This window comes from Aquarana catesbeiana, linkage group LG04, assembly GCF_042186555.1.
Source record: "Aquarana catesbeiana isolate 2022-GZ linkage group LG04, ASM4218655v1, whole genome shotgun sequence".
NCBI lineage: Eukaryota > Metazoa > Chordata > Amphibia > Anura > Ranidae > Aquarana > Aquarana catesbeiana.
The window spans coordinates 447011424-447033965 of record NC_133327.1 but is presented as its reverse complement, the minus strand read 5'-3'; positions in this window follow the sequence as shown (position 1 = coordinate 447033965).

Sequence of the window (22542 nt, the reverse complement as noted above, 5' to 3'; positions counted from 1 at the left end):
AACCTTCCAAAGATCGTGGAGGAATGCACAGGCATCACAATCAGCTAACGCGTTTCGAAAGGAGGGTCCCTTCTTCATCAGAGCTATGTAGTGCACTCTCCCTCAGCAGGCCCCATTTATAAGTGTTTGAGTGTCAGTGTAACAAGGATGGGATACGGGGCTCCTCCCTCTTAGAAGATCCCTCCCTCCTATGCCCTCCAATCATATCCACGATCCACTACCTATTATCTATTATCTGTACACTAATTGGAGTTTTGCCCGTATGATTGGAGGGCATAGGAGGGAGGGATCTTCTAAGGGGGAGGAGCCCCGTATCCCATCCTTGTTACACTAACACCTAAGCACTTATAAATGGGGACTGCTGAGGGAGAGTGCACTACATAGCTCTAATGAAGAAGGGACCCTCCTTTCGAAACGCTTTAGCTGATTGTGATGCCTGTGCATTCCTCCACGATCTTTGGAAGGTTTTGCTCATCCTAAGTCGCAGGCTGTCTGTCGGTGCGATTTTATGTTGTGCCTCCTCCACCAATTGCTTGTGAGTTGTTTCTTTTTACTATTTTCATTTAATAAATGTTTTAAAGATAATGCACAAGGCTGGTGCGCCCCTGTCTCTCTTTTATTTCAGCTGTGAAATCACACCCCCTTATAGGCACCACTCTAGCAATTTTCCATAAACTAACTAGACTCACAAATTTCTCCTCTCACCTAAGCCCACTCACTCCTTTACAGAACAACCCCGACTTCCCACCGGAGTGGGAAACTGCACCTTACGTTCCATTAGCTCAAACAAACCTCTCCTATCTATGCAATGTTTTCACAACCAAGTGTTCAGAAATTTCACAGACAGTAAGGCAGACAACCACCTTCCAGAACTGCCATTATGGACATATTTTCAATGCCGCAGCTACCTTAACCATACAATTAAAAAAGCTAATTTCAGCAGACCACTGACAGAATTAGAATTAGTCTGCAATATAGAAGAACCTATCCTCAAAGCGATTTCACTTGCTTACAGATAGATTCAGAATGGAGGCGATGCAGTTGGGAGCGGATTCAGAGAGCGTTGGTCAGCAGCATTAGGTATTTCACTTACAGATAAACAGTGGCAAAAAGCCTGCATTTTTGCTCATAAATGCTCTTTGAGCACAAGAACTCAGGAAACAGCATATAAGCTGCTTACTCAATGGTATGCCACCCGGTAAAGCTACATTCATGGTTCCCCTAATACCCAGACACCTGCTGGTGTTGCCACAATGATAGGGGCACCTTATTTCATATATGGTGGCACTGCCCTGTGCTAAAACATTTCTGGTCTGAGGTCCGGGAGAAAGTGTTTCAGATCACAGAGATGAAGCTGGTGCTTGACGCGACGGGTTGTCGCCTCCATGTCACAGATTTTCCTATCAAAAAGTACAAACACTCGCTCACCAAACATCTATTGCATCTATCTGCAAAAGCGCTCATTCCTCTTTACTGGAAGGCCACACACATTCCAACAATTCAGGAATGGCTAAGTAAAGTATCTGAGCTGTGTGAGATGAAGGAGACCGTTGCCCAGTCGGGTGACAACGCGGAACGCTTCCACGATACCTGGTCACCCTGGTTTTTATATAAATACTCTCAGGCATATTCAAATCTATTAAATTCACAATGATGTCTTATGCCCCTACAGGTTTGATCCTTACAGAGGAATCATTTACTTAACGGTTTATAAAATAGATGTTGCTGCCCATTTTTATCTGGATGATTGTTACGATAAGACTTGCTTTGGAAAATATCAAATAAGATTGGTGATGTATTGGATGACCCAATATTATTACTACACTACTATCCTCTTTGTAACGTTCCTCTTTTCAAGACTAAATCTTTCCCCTTTCTTGAAGACAATCTTTAATCTACAAGTTTTTTTGATACAATTTTAAGTATACTAACATACACAGAATTTAAAATTTAATATTAGACAACATTTTGTTATAATAAAATACTATTATGCCCTGTACATACGGTCAGACTTTCCGACGGAATATGTGCAATTGGAGCTTGTTGTCGGAAATTCCGACCGCGTGTGGGCTCCATCGGACTTTTTCCATCGGAATTTCCGACACACAAAGTTTGAGAGCAGGCTATAAAATTTTCTGACAACAAAATCCATTCACGTAAATTCCGGCTGTGTGTGGACAATTCCCACGCAAAAAGCGCCACGCATGCTTAGAATAAATTCCGAGACGGAACTGCTCGGTCTAGTAAAATTAGCATTCGTAATGGATATAGCACTTTCGTCACGCTACAATGTTTTAAATTGTTTAATGCAGTGCGCTCTCTTCTTCTTTATAATGCTAGAAGAATGAAGTTGTTTTGCTGCTCATATTCACACAGACTTCTCACAAACTTCTTTCTTTATTATTTCTCATGATTTCATGAATATAATATTTTTTTTTAAATTGTATTTTTATTTGGATATCAAAGAACAAGTACAAAATTGTAACAAAATGTACAATATACTATCAATGAAAGTGTATCATAAACAGTCATAATAGAAAAGAAAAACAAGATAGAAGGTAACATTTATAAGTAAAAAGGAAAAAGAAAAGTGTTCACAGATACTAGGCACACGTGTGAATTGCATCATTACCCTTTGGTGTACACAGTAAACGTAATAATGGATAAAAATCTAGACCCTCAAGATTAATTAGAGCCATATAATAGGTAAAGAATTCCACAATAGAAGCAATTAGGGAGTTAGGGCGTGTTTGGTGGTATAGCGTTCCCAAATTCCGAAAGATCCCACGGTTCCCATATTTTATTAAATTGGGAGATGCAGTCATGTACTGAGGCTGTCAAAAACTCCATCGTCCGAATCTCACCCACCAGATGGAGAAATCTGGACCATGAAGGAGGCGCATTGGATAACCAGGACATTGGGATAAGCCTCTTGGCGGCTAGTAAAATATAGGATATTAGTCTATTTGTCTTTTTAGATACACCAAAAGAAGGTAAACCTAGCAGATAATTCAAGGGATCCATCGGAAAGGACACCCGACCACCTTTTGTATAAGTAAATGCACATCACGCCAAAAGGGTTGAATCAGGGAGCATTGCCAGAAGATATGAAATAAAGAGCCTTTGTCAGTCCCACACCTCCAGCAATGTGGCGGAATCGAGGGTTTATATTTATGAATTACATCAGGAGTTTTATACCAGAACATGAGAATTTTAATGGATGTCTCCCTCTGGGTGACACATTTGGAGGATCTAAAAGTAGAGGACCAAATCCTGTCCCACATCTGTGTAGGGAGATTTCAGCTTCTAAGACCACCCAGATAGGGTCAGGTAATGCAGGAAGACCTCCGTTGACCCCCAGGCCTGGAGATATCAATAAAGTGACACAGGAGACAGGTTTGCTTAGCCACTTAATGACATCTAATTTGAGTTTGTCAGAAATACAGCATTTATGTCATTTGAGGGATGGGAGGAGTTTTACTAACCTTATACATGTCATTGAAATGAAAATAGGTTCAGTTAATATTTAACTATTAGCTGGTGTTATAAGACAAAAATCTTGCATCATTTTTACTATTAAAGTATTCTCAAACAGGTGTTGAAGGAAGCACTTTATCTTATCAAGAACAAACATGAGCTAGGACAAATTCCATATTCTAGCTAAAATGTATAGGTAACCTTGAGAAGGTTTTCTATAGATAACAACTTAAAGATTATGTGGGTTTCAGTTGAAACTCAAATTTGAGTTTTCTCAATTTTCCTGTAAAACGTGAAATGGTGTCTTAGAACTAAAATGGAGTCCCTCATGATATGTGCTATGTTCTTTACAATCCCCTCTTTGAGACATTATTTATATGGCTCACTATCTTTCACAGTTATGTAAATTTTCTTCTATCATAATACATACTCAGATAAATTCTATTCGCAGCAGCAGGATCAGGGGTTCGGGATGCCTTAACAATTATGCACATTATAAGCTTATAACAGGCATATAGGAACAAAACAAAAAGAGTAATCATAATTATAGTTATGGCAGCACTCTTTATCCATGTCAAAATTCCTATCCCAGAACTTAGGTTTGCAAAAGGATCCCATGTCTTAGCAATGTTTCTAGCTTCATCTTGTAATTTGCTTACTTCTTTCCGGTGTTGTGCAATTATATCATAATAATCTGGTACCTCCATACTTGTGTTATGAAACCAGGTACAACACTCATAATCTTCTGTGTTTTCACATAACCCAGTTAAGGCAGCACTCATGCTTTCTATGGCTAACTCGTGTAGTTCTAATTGTTTTCTAATTGCCCTAGTTTCTATATTTAATTTAGTAATATCATCAGAATTCTTTTCCATTATTTCATCAATGATTCCAGTGTAATTATTCAACCTTTTCATTAAGTCTATTCCCCACCCAGTCCATGAGGGAAACCAAGCCCATGCCTTATCCTTTGTAAGAAATAACTCCCTTGTATTACGGTGTTTGAGAGGGTACCTAGGATGTATGCTAGCTTCAAGGAGGTGTCTTCCCTTGCTATCTCCTACTACGCCCATGATGGGGACTAGGGATGCAAGATAACACCATCCTTGGGGTTCGGTGGGGATCCAAGGGTGACAGATTTTTCCACAACAAATATAAATACTGTTTCCTAGAGCTAAGGATCGTTTGTTGAATATTGTCATCATTTCATCAGAAAAACTGGAAAAAGTTAAACTCGACAATAATTGTCCTACTGTGGAAGTGGAACTGGAGTTAAGAAAGTTTATTAGAGTGGTGTTTAGGGCAGGTTCTGAAGTATGAAAGAAAGGGCTTTCAATTGAAGTCATTGAAAAATTAATATTAGCTTGTTGGCAAACTTCAGCTCCATTTGTGGAGTTTCCCAGCCTAAAACACCAGTCTGGGGAATGACTTCTACCAGTAATTTGGAAAGTAAGGGTATTATTTGAAAGTGTTCTTATGACTTCTGTAAGGACGACAGGAGGTGTGCCATTAAGGAGTGGGGTGAAGTTTAGAGGTACTGCCATTAAGGGGATTCTAGCAGTGCTAGGATGGAGTTTACTACATATCCAACATTTTTCAAATCCAGATTTCTGGGCGTAGCTATATTTAAACTTCAACAATAACATTTTATCTGTAAAACTTTCTGAGTTTTCATTTCTCTTGTGTCTGTCATGTGTATTATTCTGTTGTAGAGTGTTAGAGGCCCCACAAATACCCTTTATGAGTCCCAAATCTTCAGAATAATAAATACAGTTAGTTATCAGCCAAGTTGGCAGGAACACAATCAGGGCAGCCCAGCAAAGGAGGCACAAGGCCTTCCCAGAAGTCCGTGGTGAAATAAGCGACGTCATCTTGTTCAGAGTCTTGACCACCTGCTTCACTCAGTGTTCGAGGATTTATATCATTTGCTTCACCTCTCTGTGCTTTATCTTTGCCTTGCTTCTTAGGGTCCTGGTTGACCTTCTTTACGCGACTTGCATGAATCCAGGCCTGTTGTCCTTCTACCAAAATAGCTGTGCGGGTGACTGTAATCACTGTGGTTGGGGGTCCGAAGGGAAACTCCTGTTTCTTGGTGCGGTTCAATCTCTGGACCACCACGGTGTCACCCACCTGGAAAGGGTGTGTAGGTTCCTGTGAAGAAGAAGGAGAGGTGCGAGCAACATTCCTTTCAACTTTATCCAAAGTTTCAATAAGTTTTTTTACATATTCTTCCTGAATAAGATCTAGGTCCCCTCTTTCTAACATAAGTGGCTGTCTGGCCCATGGGGTGGGGAATGGCCTACCCATTAAGACTTCAAAAGGAGAGTATCCTGTCTTTTTAGAGGGTGTCATTCTTACCTCGGCTAGTACAGCTGGTAGGACCTTCTTCCAATTTGCATACGTACCTCCAGTGGCCTTCCTGATCTTATCTTTGATGGTTCTGTTCATCCTTTCCACTATACCTGAACTCTGGGGGTGGTAAGGAATATGAAACTTCCATTCTATTTTCAGTGTTTTTACCAGGTCTTGACAAACTTTGGCCACAAATGCAGGACCATTGTCAGAGTTGATCTGTAGTGGGCAACCCCACCTTGGGATAATTTCTTGTATCAGAATCCTCACTACTGTTTGTGCATCTTCCTTTGTAGTTACAAACAATTCTATCCATCTTGAAAACATGTCCACTATTATTAGCAAATATTCCTGTCTTTTACCTAGTTTGGGCATGTGTGTAAAATCTATCTGCAGATGAGTGAATGGTGTAGATGGATATATCAGATGTTCGTGTTTTGCTTTGTGAGGGTTGCTAGGGTTATTCCGAATGCATGTGATGCATCTGGAAACATATGCCTTAACGAGAGAGGGAAGACCTGGAATGTAAAAATCCTTATCCAAAAGTTCACATGTGACTTTCCACCCTCTGTGACCTATCCCATGGTATTGTGAAATAAAAATGGGTGCACTGGCTACAGGGATACATGGTCTCCCCTCTTGGCAGACAAGATCAGTTTCTGGGTTTGTCTGCACACCTATTGAGTTCCATTGCTGGATGTCTTGGTCTGTGGCATATGCTTGGAGATCACGCAATGTTTGATCCAAAAGAGGAATTTCTGGTGAGAGTAATGGCATTTGTATGTTTGCAGGCTGTGTGGATGCTGCTTCTTTTGCTGCTTTGTCAGCTAAGGCGTTGCCTTTGGCTATGTCATCCTGTTGCCCTGTATGTGCCCTACAGTGTAGTATAGCTATGGACCTTGGTAATTGTATAGCTTCTAACAGACTTGTGACAAGCGTGGAATGTGAGATGGATTTACCGTCTGCTGCTATGTAGCCCCGCCTTTTCCATATGACTCCAAAATCATGCGCAACACCGTACGCGTACTTGGAGTCTGTGTAAATGTTTACATCCTGCCCTTCAAAAAGCTGACAAGCTCGAGTAAGGGCTATAAGTTCTGCAGCTTGTGCTGATTGGAATGGGACAGGGTTTGCTTCCAGTATTTTATCAGGCAGCTGAACAACAGCATACCCTGCATGGTATGTGTTATCATTTGGTCTTGAACAAGACCCATCCACAAAGACATTCTGTGCTCCAGGGAGAGCAGTTGAAGACATGTCTGGTCTCGGGGATGTGTCTTGGTGGATGAGGTCCATGCATTCATGTTGAGGCACTACCTCATCTTCTTCACCTTTCAAGCCTAGCAAGGCATTCAGGATTGGAGCTGGGCCAGAAGTGGGAGAGGCATATTTTATCTCAAGTTTTGGGTTAGAAAGTAAAATTACTTCATAACCGCTCAGCCTCTGGGCTGACATATGCTGGGTATGGATGTTCTTTAGTAGAATGGATACATTGTGAGTGGTGTGTAGTGTGGTGGCATGTCCTAGAGTGAATGATGTAGCCATTTCCACCACCATCGCACAGGATGCCAGAGCTCTGAGACACGCCGGCATTCCCTGTACTGGCATCGGCACAACTTTTGAAAAAAATGCAATTGGGCGGAGTTTCCCCCCATGCTCCTGAGCCAGGACCCCCGCCATTGTTTTACAGTTGTCCCTTGCAAACAAGTGAAACATTTTACCATATTCAGGTAGTCCAAGTCCAGGAGATGTGACCATTGCAGTTTTAAGATACACAAAAGCATTGTACATTTCATCATTCCATTTCACACAATCTGGCATGTCAGTACCTGTGGCTTGCCTCAGGAGATTATCATAGTAGGAACAATCAGGTATCCATTGGCGGCAGTAACCAATCATTCCAAGAAAGGATAGCATGTCCTTCTTAGTAAGTGGGCGGGGCAGACCCACGAGAGCCGCAGCTCTCTTGTGACTGATTTTCCTTTCTCCTTTGGAGAGTACAAAACCAAGGTATTCAACAGTTTCCTGACACCATTGTAGCTTTTTCTTAGAAACCTTGTGACCATTGTCTGCTAACCAATGTAACAGATCTAAACCATCATTTTTACATGCTTTCTGGCTTGGACTACACAACAACAAATCATCAACATATTGGAGTAGGACAGAACCATGGCGGGGTGTCCAAGACCGCAGGGTTGCCTGGAGGGCCACTGTGTACACTACAGGGGAGTCTACATAGCCCTGAGGTAATCTACACCACGTCATCTGGCGGTTTCTGAAATTGAATGCAAAGATAGGCTGTGTCTCTTCGTCAACAGAAACTGAAAAAAATGCATTACAAAGGTCAATGACCGAAAAATATTCTGCATCTGATGGTATGGAAGTTAAGAGTGATGGCACATCAGGCACTATAGGAGCGATGGGTATCACTAGGTTGTTTATAGCTCTGAGGTCTTGTACAAACCTGTAAGAGCCGTCTGGCTTCATTACTGGGTTAATGGGGGTGTTGTAGGGTGACAGTGTCTCTTTAAGAATTCCTAGCTGCAGGAACCTTTCCACCATTGGGGCCACTCCTTCCTCTTTTTCTTTTGAAATGGGGTATTGTTTGTGATAAACCGGCTGTGCCCATGATTTTAAAGCTGCCTTGTATGGGGTACAAGAAATAAGACCTACATCCAAGGAGCTTTTTGACCATACCGGATCATCTGGTGGAGGGAGATCACTATCCTCAGTGTAATATATTGGTATTACCTTGGAGTGTACGAAGACCCCTCCTTCAGTAGTCATTTTCAGTGTTATACCCAATTTTCCCATCAAATCTCTACCCAAGAGATTCACAGGACAATTTGGTATAATCCTGAAACAATGATGCAAGACTGTTGCACCTCCCCTTTCAACATCACTTACTGGTAAAGGTGGTGTTTTGTATGTTTTGGTAAGTATCCCATTAATTCCCATAGAAGGTTCAGCAATTTTAGTCTCACCTCTGTAGTAGTCCTCACTGAGGGTGCTCCGAGTCGCCCCTGAATCGGTTAAAAATGGAACAGGCCTATTTTTGATATATAGGGTCACAATTGGTTGTTCATTGTAAGAGTGTGAGATCAAAGGAAATGCTGGGATACTACCTTCCGGGCAGCTTCATTTCAGTTGCTGTTGATTCCACTGTATAGGGAATCGGGGACCCTGTTGCTTTGGGGCAACTTGATTCGGTTGGCTAGATTGGGGTCCCTGTGTACGCATTTGATCTTGATCTTGAGTATTTGGGTTATTCCATTCATAAGGACATTGATTTCTCCAGTGACCCTCTTGTCCACAGTTAAAACAACATGTGCGGGACTGCTGGGGTGGTCTGGAAAAACCATGCCCTCTCCCTTTTGTTCTTCCTCTTCCTCTGCCTCTGTTTCCACTGCCCCATTGTCCACCATTATCTTGGGGAGGCTGAGTTCGCACTCCACCCTGATAAAGGCTACTCACTGCTTTCTCTTTTATTACATCAAAACACCCTGCTGCTTCTTTCTGTATTAAGGTTTCCTGAAATTGGTCAATCGTCTGTGTGGTCCATTCAGATATCATCTGTTTCACCACCAAGGCGAACTGGGGTTTTAGATTATTCATAAAAGTTTGAATAAACAAAGCTCCCACATCATTAGTTGTAGCTAATCCAGCTTCTGTTGTCCAATTTTCATGAAACCTTTTCCAGAATTCAACTACAGTTTCTCCTGACTTTTGTTTGCATGCTATGGCAGTAGGGAGGGAACTTTTATTTTTAAATACTCTCATCATTTCAGTCTCTAATTCTGTCCACATGGCGTCCCTACCTGGTACTGTGTTTAGCCCATATGCTCCCGCGTTTCCAGTGTCAATAGTGTTTATACTTGGAACATTTGCCCAGCTCCAGGAACTGGTGTGTCCTATGATACCATCAATGATAAGACGCATGTCTTCCTGTGTGTAATTTCTACCCTTACAGGCCTTTTTTAAGTAAGTTAAAGTGCCACCTGCAGAGGCGGTGGGTTTGGGGCAATGTTTTACTATCCTGTCAATGTCCTCAATGTCTATTACCTTTTTTAATAATTCATTTCCAATGGTCATGAAAGGTGCTTGAAGGTTAGTGTTACTATATACAGTTCCACTCTTTGTTTTAGGGGGACTAAGTATTCTATCCCCTTTAACGTCTTCTTCCTCCTGCTCTTGGCCAGGTGGTGAAACTACCCCTCCTATAGCTCCCTGATCATCTTCTGGTTCACCTACCTCGACTCGGGCCCTCTGTGGGTGCTGTCTATCTTGTTGTGGAGCGGGAGGCATCTGCTGTTGTGGTTGTGGAGCGGGGGGGACCTGCCGTTGTCTGGTTGCATAATGTCAAGCCAGAAGATCAATATCTTCCTTTCTTAAACTTGGATAGACATGTACATATGCGGGTGGAGGATGACTGACTATTGGCAGGGGTGGGGCTATTGGGTCAGGGACAAATCTCTTTTTATCGGCTTCTTCTCTATGTTTCTGGTCATAATCTTCCTTACTTAAACATTTGGTGGGCTTTTTCTGTTTCTTATTATCCCTCTGAAACCAATATGGGGCGTATTTTAACCAGTTCTCTCCTCCCTTTTCCATATAATCCATATCCCATTGAGGATCCCCGGGGTACCAAGGGAAAGCTCTCTTATCTCCTAAACACAATCCTTTTATCATATCTATGTGAAATTCATCATTAGCGCCATCCCGGGGAAAAGGGTCTACACTGTGTATGGCTTCAGTCCATCCCGCTAAATTTGAAACCCATGGGACTATGAACTCATAATTAGTACCACAAATTCTGGCTACAAAATCCTTACATGTTTCTCCTGGATTGGGAAGAGGGGGAGGATCTTCTTTACCTTGTTTCTGACCCATATTGACAGTGGGAGTCGACTGTTCTTACCACCCAGTCTTCTGACCCACACACACACAACAGATTATCTTATAACTTCTAATGCGATAGATAAGAAAAAGCTAAAGATTTTGGGGTCACCGGAGTCTATTTCCTCATTAACCACTTCATATCCCTTCCCAAAAGGAATGTCTCTATATATGTGTATGCAGTACTGCTTATCTTTGTGGGTTTCCCAAAAACCCTCCAATATTAACCTCTGGCGTGGTTCTTATCCCCTACTAATTTACGGGTCTAAAAAGCTTTAATCAGAGCTGAGGCAAGAAATATTTCGTCAATAAAGACAAAATAAAGACTTACCTTCAGATGATTTTTTTGGCTTTTTTCCCAGAGGACGAGCCCCCAGATCTGTAGGGAGATTTCAGCTTCTAAGACCACCCAGATAGGTTCAGGTAATGCAGGAAGACCTCCGTTGACCCCCAGGCCTGGAGATATCAATAAAGTGACACAGGAGACAGGTTTGCTTAGCCACTTAATGACATCTAATTTGAGTTTGTCAGAAATACAGCATTTATGTCATTTGAGGGATGGGAGGAGTTTTACTAACCTTATACATGTCATTGAAATGAAAATAGGTTCAGTTAATATTTAACTATTAGCTGGTGTTATAAGACAAAAATCTTGCATCATTTTTACTATTAAAGTATTCTCAAACAGGTGTTGAAGGAAGCACTTTATCTTATCAAGAACAAACATGAGCTAGGACAAATTCCATATTCTAGCTAAAATGTATAGGTAACCTTGAGAAGGTTTTCTATATATAACAACTTAAAGATTATGTGGGTTTCAGTTGAAACTCAAATTTGAGTTTTCTCAATTTTCCTGTAAAACGTGAAATGGTGTCTTAGAACTAAAATGGAGTCCCTCATGATATGTGCTATGTTCTTTACAATCTGTATTGTGACAGGACGGCCCACTAAGTGGGACCACTTGCTCATATAATGGTGTAAGGTTTCTGTGATAGGAATCGACTCATGGAGGATACGGTAAATACATGAAATTAAATGTAGTTGATGTGGGCCCTGTGCACATAGGTATTCAAAGGTAGTAGGCTTATCTAGGGTCAGGGTTGACGATTTAGAGTGGAAGAAGTGTCTAACCTGTAGGTAAAAATGGAGAAGATGTGGTGGTATATCAAATTTTTCACCTAAAGAGTCAAAAGTATGAAATCTCCTCGTTATGGGATGTACCAGGTTCCGGAGCTGAAAGAGGTGAACGTTAATCCATGGAAAAATCCTGCCTAGGGACATACTGTCTGAAATGAGTGGGTTGAATAATACATTCACAAGAGGAGAGCAGGGGGACACAAGGGGGTAGCGCTTGAGGCAATGACGCCAAATGGTTAAAGGTAATGCCATTGGGCCAGTACACTGATGTTTATATATGGGGTCTAGAGAGGGGGGGCACCCCAAATTAGGGGCATGGGTGAACCGGGTAGAGTACCCCTTTTTCAATGGCAGCCCATTGGTTTGGTGCGTGTAAGGAAGTCCAAGACGTAATGGCCCTTAAATGTGTGGCGTAGTAGTACTTAGTAATGTCCGGAGCTCACAAACCTCCTCTGGACCTAAGGGAAAACATCACAGAGCTCGCTATGCGATGGGCTCTACCATTCCATATAAATTTTAGAAAATTCCTGTGGAGTGCTTTTAGTTGTGAGGCGGGTACGGCTACTGGGGGAGTTTCAAAGTGATAGAGCAGTCTGGGTAGGATAGACATTAGACAGGGGGTATTTGGTCCAGTTCGACAGAGATTTATTAATATCCAATATCAGAGGAGGAAAATTAGTGTTATAAAGAGATGCGTAGGAAGGGGTTAGTAGAACACCTAAATATTTAAGAGAGGCGTTACACCATTTATAAGGGTATGATTCTTTGAGTTGGGATAATAAGGGCGGTGGAATATGTATAGGAAGGGCTTCAGTTTTGGAGGTGTTGACTTTATATCCGGAGATAGCACTAAAAGAAGCCAGTAGTTTATGTAGTGAGGGGAGAGATATCAACGAGTTAGTGATAGTAAGCAAAATGTCATCTGCAAATAATGATAATTTATATTCCCCCTGTCTCATCACCACCCCACGAATATCTGGGTGAATACGGATAGACTCGGCTAGGGGTTCCAGACATAAGATAAAAAGGAGTGGCGAAAGAGGACAACCCTGCCGAGTCCAATTTGTCCTGGAGAAGCCAGGAGACAGGAAGAACCACATTTGCACCTGAGCTGTGACAGTTGAGTATAGGGCCTCTAAGGCTTCTAAAAAAGGGCCATTAAAACCAAACATTTTTAAAGTGGCAAACATGTAGGGCCAACTTAGCCTGTCAAAAGCCTTCTGTGCGTCTAAACTCAGAATTATTGCCGAACGAGAAGTTCTATCTAAAAGATCTATTAGGTCTATTGTACGCCGGGTGTTGTCTCCAGCATGTCTACCAAGCACAAAACCCACCTGGTCTCTGTGGATCAGTTTGGGTATGAATTCAGAGAGTCGAGAAGCAAGGATTTTAGTAAATATTTTGTAGTCCGAATTTAGAAGGGCTATGGGTCTGTAGTTATCAGGGACAGAGGGATCCTTTCCAGGCTTTGGGATAACCGAAATGTATGAATGGGAGAAATGTGAGTGCGGAAGAGTACCTTTAAGGAAGGAATCATATAAAGCCAGCATGTGGGGAGATAAAATGTCAAAAAAAGATCTGCAATAGGAATAGGGCAAGCCATCGGGGCCAGGGGATTTGTGTAATGGGAGGTTTTTGATTATAGCTAAGAGTTCCTCAGCTGATACCGCCATGTTCAAACTCTCTAAATCTGTTGTAGATAGTTTCGGTAACTTAAAATTGGAGAAAAAGGACTCAAATTTTTCCTGGGTAAAGTTAAAATGATTCTCCGGGATCAAACAATTATTCAAATTGCTGTAAAATTTGCCAAAGATTTTGGACATCTCACGGGGGCAGTGTGTTCTAGATCCATCTGACTGTTGAAGAAAGTCAGGGAATGAATTAAACGGTCATGGGCATAGCTTATTAACTAACATTCTGTGAGGTTTATTGGAGTATTCATAAAATTTTTGTTTCGCCCACAGTATGGACCTGGCTGTTTTGTCAAGTTTTGTTGATTTAATTTGTTCTCTGAGATGGATGACTTTGAGTAATTTCATCACTGTAGGACCACCCAAAAGCCTCTGCTCAGCAATTACCAGAGCAGACTGGATAAGGCTATTTCTATCCCTTTTCAGCCAAGAGCTTTCGGCTATACATGCACCTCGGAAAACAGCCTTGTGTGCCTCCCACAGTGTAGAAATCTGAGATACAGATCCTGCGTTTAGCAGAAAGTACTCTTTCAAGCCATTTGCTAGGATGGAGTGGGATACGTCCGACTGTAAAAGGCGTTCGTTAAGACGCCAATGACAGGATTTGGTATAAGTCTGAGAAAGCATAAGGTCTAACATAATGGGCGCATGGTCCGACCATGTAATGGGAGAAATATCTGATTCAACCACATAGGGAATGAGTGGAGCTGAAACAAAAAAGTGATCAAGGCGGGAGTACATTTTATGGGCTGACGAATAAAAAGTAAATTGTTTAGCAGAGGGATGTTTTATCCTCCATGAGTCGAAGAGCCTGTTTGACCTAATACATTTAAGAAAGGCGTTGGCTTGGGACAAGATTTTTTTTAGATGGGACAGTATTAAAAAGGGTTTGTCTATCCCTAGTGGATGACATGACCAGATTGAAGTCCCCACCAATGATCATAAAAGGTTGTGAGCGATATTGAGGCATATCAAAAAGCTTGTTGAGGAAGTCATTCTGGCCCGTATTAGGAGCATATAAATTCACCAGTGTAAAAGAGGCGGACATATACTCACACTCTAGGATAAGAAATCTCCCATGAGGATCCACGTGAGACCTCCTAACCTTAATAGGGCACGATTTTCTGATCAGGATTGCCACCCCCGCCTTGCCCGTGGAATCAGTGGCAAGAAAGGAGGTGGGAAAAAACTTTGAGGCAAATTTTAATGATCCGCTTGCCCGAAAGTGGGTCTCCTGGATCATTACCGCATCTGCGCCCGATGCCCTAAAATCCTTCAGGGCCATCCAGCGCTTGTTAATGGAACCCAAGCTCTTCACATTATAGGACATAATTTTCAAGGCCATGTTTGTAATCTATTCAGATATGCTAGTGTAGAGATATCAGATAGCATAGGTATTGAAGTGTTAATAATATGAAGGTATATATATAATGAAGTTGAAGGGTATTGTTAATAACCAGCATTTTTTCACCTCTGACTACTAGTTGACAAACCCCCAGTTGATACCGTGTTAAAGTGAGATAACAATGACAATGAAGTCTCAATCTGTGGAACAAATCTGTAAACATGAGTAAGAAAAATAAAAAATAAAACCAAAAAAGAAAAATCAAAAGAAAAAGAAAAAAAAAAAGAGTTCAAAATTCTGTAAGCCTGAGAGAGAACAGTCTCTCAGGAAACCCTGGGCAAAGACCAGGGCCTGGTAGGGACCTGAACGAACTTCCATCTGGCGACTCTGGTTGAGGAGATGGAAAGGGCCTGCTGCTCACCTTACGCGCTTGATGGCAGAGAAAAGAGAAAAAAACAAAAAAGAAACAAAAAGACATTGAGGAAAACAAAAACCTGCACACCTTAGGAAACAACAAAGTAAACAATTAAAAACAGGTAGATTTGTAACTCAGAGTATCAAAACCACTAGTAAAAACATCTCATGGGATGTGAAAAAATTCTACCCCGGAAAGGGTAGATTCGAAACTCAAGTTACCAAAACAGCAACATCGTTTCATCCAAAAGTTTGAGGAAACAGGAATGCAAAGGGTGATGAGGAATAGAGCCAAAAAAGGATCGCTCAGGAAGATGTTCAAGGAGGTTGTTTAGAAGATCGCAGGTGTTGAGGGGTGGAGAGATGTTTCTTGGATTTGCCCCTGACAGGGGTCCAGATGCTAGTGGGTGTGTTCGGAGGTAAACGGGCTTGTGTGGCAGAAGGGATCAAGGCATCTTCCGGAAGAGGAGGGAGGCCCAGATTTTGTAGGAAGGCCTCAGCTTCTTGCAGTTCACGTAAAGAATATTGGGCTCCATCTTTAGATACAGCTAGATGGAAAGGAAATCCCCAGTAGTATGGGATCTTGTGTTGTTACAGATGTAAAGTAAGTGGACGTAGATTCCTCCGTTTAGCGAGGGTGATGGGCGAAAGGTCGCTGAAGATCTGAAATTTAGCACCCTTATACATAATTTGGGATTTATTGCGTGTTGCCAATGTTAGTACTTCCTTACTTTCGAAGTAATGAAACCTCACCACAAAGTCTCTAGGTCTAGCTCCGACCAGAGGCTTTGGGCCCAGAGACCGATGGGCCCTGTCCAAACGCCAGTCTATGGCTACAATTGGGGGGGCCAATTTTCCCCCGTGTTTCCCGTGTTTAGAACAGTCCCTGCACCAAATGTCATTTTTAAAGGAAAAAATCTAATTTAAAACTGCTTGCGGGTTTAATGTAATGTTGGGTCCTGGCAATATGGATGAAAATCAGTGAGACAAACGGCATGGGTACCCCCCAGTCCATTACCAGGCCCTTTGGGTCTTGTATGGATATTAAGGGGAACGCACTGCACTAACTGTAAATAGTCTAGCTGCCTGACTGTGGTACTAATAGGATCAAAAGAACACAAGCAATTTTCTTTAGGTAGCTGTATTTACTGTAACAAGACAAGCCTGCCTGTCAGTAAGAAGATAACAGAAACGGATCTAGCTGAACACTGTGAGCAGGATGCACCCCACTAACTTGTAGGTTTAGCAGAACACTGTGAGCAGGACGCTCTGCACTAAATGTAAATAGTCTAGCTGCCTGACTGTGGTACTAATAGGATCAAAAGAACACCAGTAATTTTCTTCAGGTAGCTTTATATACTGTAACAAGACAAGCCTGCCTGTCAGTAAGAAGATAACAGGAACGGATCTAGCTGAACATTGTGAGCAGGACGCACTGCACTAAATGTAAATAGTCTAGCTGCCTGACTGTGGTACTAATAGGATCAAAAGAACACCAGTAATTTTCTTCAAAATACTGTAACAAGACAAGCCTGCCTGTCAGTAAGAAGATAACAGGAACGGATCTAGCTGAACACTGTGAGCAGGACGCACTGCACTAAATGTAAATAGTCTAGAAGATAACAGGAACGGATCTAGCTAAACTGAATACAGTGTATATATATATATATATATGCAACACCTGGGATGCATATATATAGACAATACACTTTAAGTGCAGCTAACTGACTGACTGTCCTGCCTAATCTAGCTAACTCAAATGAAATGACACTGTCTCTCTCTCTCTCTATTTCTCAGCACACCGGAACACACTGCACAGGGCCGCCATGAGGCGGCCTTATATAGTGTGGGGCGTGTACTAAATCCCCTGAGCCATAATTGGCCAAAGCCTCCTTGGCTTTGGCCAATTACGGCTCTCTGTTAAGGCGGCGCTGTGATTGGCCAAGCATGCGGGTCATAGTGCATGCTTGGCCAATCATTAGCAAGCAATGCACTGCGATGCCGCAGTGAATTATGGGCCGTGACGCGCCACACGAATTTGGCGTGAACGGCCCATATCGTTCGCGATTCGACGAACAATCGAACAGCCGATGTTCGAGTCGAACATGGGTTCGACTCGAACACGAAGCTCATCCCTACTTGTAAGTAATGTTGTGTTTCATTGAAATTAACAGATCCACCAATTTACATCTCCACCTCCCCTCACCATCAGTAAGAGAGGAGGGAGACAGTCACTGTAATTCTAGATGCCTTGTGGGAGCCTGAACAGCTGAAAGAGTGGAAGGGATAGCTGCAGGGTGTATGTTGGAGTCCCAAGATGGCCGCCAGCCTCCAGGAGTAGGCTGAAGCCGCGGTCTATCCTGAGAGATGGCCACCGGGTGGGTGAGTACAGCCGCCTCTAGGCCCTAGATCCCCTCCAGGACACACAGTGGTAAAGGATCGGGCAACCCAACACCCCCCGGGGACTCGACTGTGGGTGATTGCACAGTATGAACTACTTACTGTGTCCGGGGGGGCGTCCGCAGCCAAGTCCGCAGGCCGCGGCAGCGTGGTAGGCCGAAATAGGCCTAGGCTGTCTGTCTGAGGTACCTCCACGTACTCCCCGAGCCGACGGGTCGAATCGGATGTTCCCCGGAGGAGGATCGGCTGACCGGTATGAACAGACAGTCCATCCACCTTCCGGATCGTGAATCTAGTCCGCAGGGAGCTCCAGCAACCTATAGGCCCCAAGATGGCGGAGGGCCTTGGTGATCTGGAGGAGGCCTCAGTATGGAAAGGAATCGGGCCGGTAGAATTCCAAATAGGCACCGGGAGCAGATTAGCAGGGGTCCAGGATCAAGATGGTGTATTTTTTGGCTGCAAAAGGTAGAAAAAAGCAGCGGATGGCACAGGATTAATGTGAGGTATGAGGAGCCAAGCTCATACAAGTCTTTCCAGCTGCATGTCCGGACACGCCCCATGAATATAATATTTTTATTTGTCACATCTACCGAAATTTTTTTAAATTTTTATTTATTTTTTTGGGGGTATTATTTGTTGTATTTTTTTAAAATCCAGATCTCCTGTTTTTATTTATTTTGTTTTTTGGTGATCTCCAGAATAGTTTTGGGTGTGTTTTGTGTGTCAAGTTACCACAACACCATTATTATCTTGTCTTTTTTTATTAATCTCAAGGATATTGGTTGGTGTTGGTGTCCCTTGTTAATTTCAAATTGTATTTTGGAAATGTACCTGCCTCCTCACAAACTGTCCTTTTTGAAGGAAAACACACATAGGCAAGTATTAGTTCCCCAAAAACCTTTATTAAGGGGTCCTAACCAAATAAAGAGGGAGGAAACGCTGGAGAACCAGCAGGAATTGTCGAAGCCTTTGGCCCCCAGGGCACACATCAACTATTTTCAGGCAAAATTGGTGGCCTGAGGAGTCCTTATGTAAGGGAGTACAATCTGGTCCAGAAGTCCAAGAGATCATGAACAGCAGCAGATGACATGTATGACCCCAGGCTGTGGTCATACAAGAGCCTGCATCTTTTGTCAGACCAGACTGAACCCAGGCCATCACTTTCTTGTCTTCCTTCCAGGCTGTGTCTGTGGTGTTGGAGTTGTGGCAGGAGGAAGAGGAATAAGAGGAGGAGGATGATGCAACTCACACAGGTGGGTATTGAGTGTGATTTGGGCCCTCAACCCCTCATTTAATGTTTTATAAATGATTTCCTCACACATGAGGCATTGGCCCTCCTGCATGTCCTGCAGTTTGGTGGCAGCCATGGAGGCAAAGGCCTCTTCACGAGTGGGGGTGGCTCTGAGGGACGCAGAAGCCTCCTGAATCAGCCTGAGCTCTGACTCCTCCACGTTACTCCCCTTCCTGGGTCTTTTGTTTTGAAGGCAGAGGGGAGGAACCTGCGATTCTGTGAGGCTCCTACTGGGCCCGTCCTCCTCCTAGCTGCCACTTACCCCAGCCACCTCCTTCAATAAATAAGTGATTTTGCGCAAACACATAAAAAATCATAAATGTTCCAGACTCATACACATAAGTGATCTGTGTTACATCTAAACTAATATCACCCAATGTAGGTCAAAATAATAAATGAAATCAACTAAAAAATGTCCAACAGTGAAAAAGTGGATGATAAAAGATGATGAATTTCCACACAAAGGTGGTACTAGTGATGGACACACCAAAGTTAATATATAAAAAATAATTCTGCGCTGCCAGAGAAGAGACAAGTAGCTAACACAACCAACAAGATGTTACAAGTAGAAAAACACAATAAGTGTAGCGCTATAAAAATATGAAAGTGTCCAATGTAAAAAACATTAAACCAGCAGTTCCAAATGTACTTGATAAAGAAGAGTCATCCTTGTGAATGAAATGAGAAGTCTTCAGGAACTAGACACTTCAAGAAAATATGTAAACCATCTGGAGTGGAGACATGCACAACACTACCAAAAATGAAGAGGATTACCAGAATGGATGGACCAAACGGGGCGTACGCCGAGTAGGGTCGGATAGGCTTAGGTGGTGAGTGGCTGTAGGTGGCCCGGAGGGGCGATGTTAATGGAGTAGCTCACACTTTGCTGTGTCCCTCAAAACGATGCCGGAACCGAGCGGTATGGAACAAACGACACGTTGATTGTATCCCTTTATTGTAGACCCTTACCAGCATCTGTTCTGTAGAAGTGAATTAAGACACCCTTGCTGAAACCTCCTCTGGGCTCTCACAATGAGTAAGGAGAAAGCCTGCTTGAGCATAGAGAAGACATTGCTGGAAGTGATAGCAGAGGAGCAGATGATGATAGGAAGTCACGAGGTCACGTGACGTAATGCGTAGGAACAACGCTAGCAGACATACACAGCAATCGACACTCTTTGACCCCGGTTGTTGTTATTGTGCTCCGGAAGTATCGCACCTGGTGATGGCGGTCCACCGCCATACTGTGTGACACTGTATGCACTGTATGCACAGTGTGTTTTTTAATTTTAATAAAACGGATTTTAATACTACATCATTGGAAGCCCCCTTGTTTTCCCTCCTGTCTCCTTGGCTTGAGATCCAGGATCCTGAACCACATTCAGCAAGGAGCTGTCACGGATATCTATTCATTGGAAGCCAGCAAGTACCATCCGACAACTTTGGGAACAGGCATCTCCACCAGCAGCCGGCACTGTTTACAGGGCTTTTATTCAAGCCCCTTAAAGTAAGGGCAATGAGAGCATGAACACAGGGGGATTGAGCACGGATAGCATTCATACATGAAAAAACCTTCAAGATTATGAGCACTGCAGATGCCTTATGTATAGCCATTGAACTTTGGTGTGTCCATCACAAGTACCACCTTTGTGTGGATATTCATCATCTTTTATCATCCACTTTTTCACTGTTGGACATTTTTTAGTTGATTTTATTTATTATTTTGACCTGCACCGGGTGATATTAGTTTAGATGTAACACAGATCACTTATGTGTATGAGTCTGGAACATTTATGATTTTTTATGTGTTTGCGCGAAATCACTTATTTATTGATTACTGTATAGTGGCTAGGTGTACACTTTAGATTTTGCAGCAGCACTTTTATTATTTTCTAGCACACAGCAATTTATGCACCATTGTGTAGTAGCGCAAAGGTCCTTTCACAAGAATTTTGCCAGCCACCTCCTTGCTGCCACTAACCCCCGCCTCCTCCTGGCTGCCACATTCCACAGCCTCCTCCTGTATGCAACATTCCACAGCCTCCCCCTGGCTGATGTCTTCCTATGTATGAAAAAGGGACATCGTTTTAGTTTTTTCTTCATCAATCACACACAATTTTCATCTCATGACTGTTGCAAATTGAATGTTAATAAATAGAAAAGACTGTCATTCTGAGCTCAGCATTTTTCATTATTGTCCCAATTATTTTTGCCCACTACTGTCTATTGATATGTAAATGCCTTTATTAAATCAGCAATTAGTGATCAATAATAACATCTAGTAAACATCATTTATGTTTTGGCAAGAAATATGTAGAACAATGCTATACCTGACTCAAGCTGGGCTCCTCCACTTCTTCCTGGCTGGAAGTCCCAGGCTGGATTTCGGAAGCCTCAGCTGGGGTGGAAGATAGGGTGGAAGGAAGAGTGGAAGGTAGGGTTGAGAGGGATTCCCTGACTTCAGTCTGGTCTGACAGAAATCGCAATCTCTCATAGTACCACAGCCTGGGGACATAAACGTCATCTGCTGCAGCTCCTGATCTCTGGGAATCTTGGACCTTCTTGCGCTCCCTAAGTTAAGTGCTCCTCAGGCCACCAATTTTGGCTTTTAAATAGGGGATAGTTGCAGTGGGGACCACCGGCTTCACCAACTCCAGCAGTTTCTCCAGCCCTGCCTGCCTCTTTTGTTTATGATTATAATGCGGGTGTTTGACCTGCCACAGACAGGGCAGCTCCCTGTATTTGTCTATGAACAGGGGGAGGAAGTTGTGATCATTGAAGCCATCCATTTTCTCTGCAAGACACAACACAAGACAAACCGAAATGTCAGGCTAAACTCTCCTAATCTTGTCCCAACATAGGCTTCAAACTTGTAACGAGCCCCTGCTCGCTCGGTTCCACTCTCCCGACACTCCTCTGCTGCTATAGAATCAGACTGCACATTGCAACATCTGATGGTTCGGTCATCCGATGCTCCAGGACTAGAACTACAGCTATGTGCCGTTCTAATTCAGTTGTGTAGCTCAGAACAAACACCAGGCAGGCTGTATGTAAGTTCAACCAGGAGTCTCTTTTATTGAAAGGAATACAGGCTCTTTTATACATTAAAAGAGGAGGTGTATACCTCCTGCTCATATTACTCTGAACATACACCTGTGACTAGAAACCTAATTAACATGGGCTAGGTAACTAATCCCTTTAGACAGCCTAGATGACTCAGACATGACCTTTAGGCCAGACTGGCCGTCTTGTAGCTCAGAAAACCCAATCAACATTATCACAAATCAACACCTAACTCTTGTTCACACAATAGCAGAGTTAATTAACACAAACAACAATGGGGATCTAATGACTCTTAGATTCCATACTAGACTTATTTACAATACACATTCTAGCAGGCAACAGACAGACAGGTGGCTGGAATTGACATCAGCATCTCCTAACAGTATTTGTCCCAGCATTATGAATCAGCTAGTATTTCTAATATGGCAAATCCAGGGTCCCCAGAGTCTGTGTGTCCTGGGGGACCAGGACCTGAA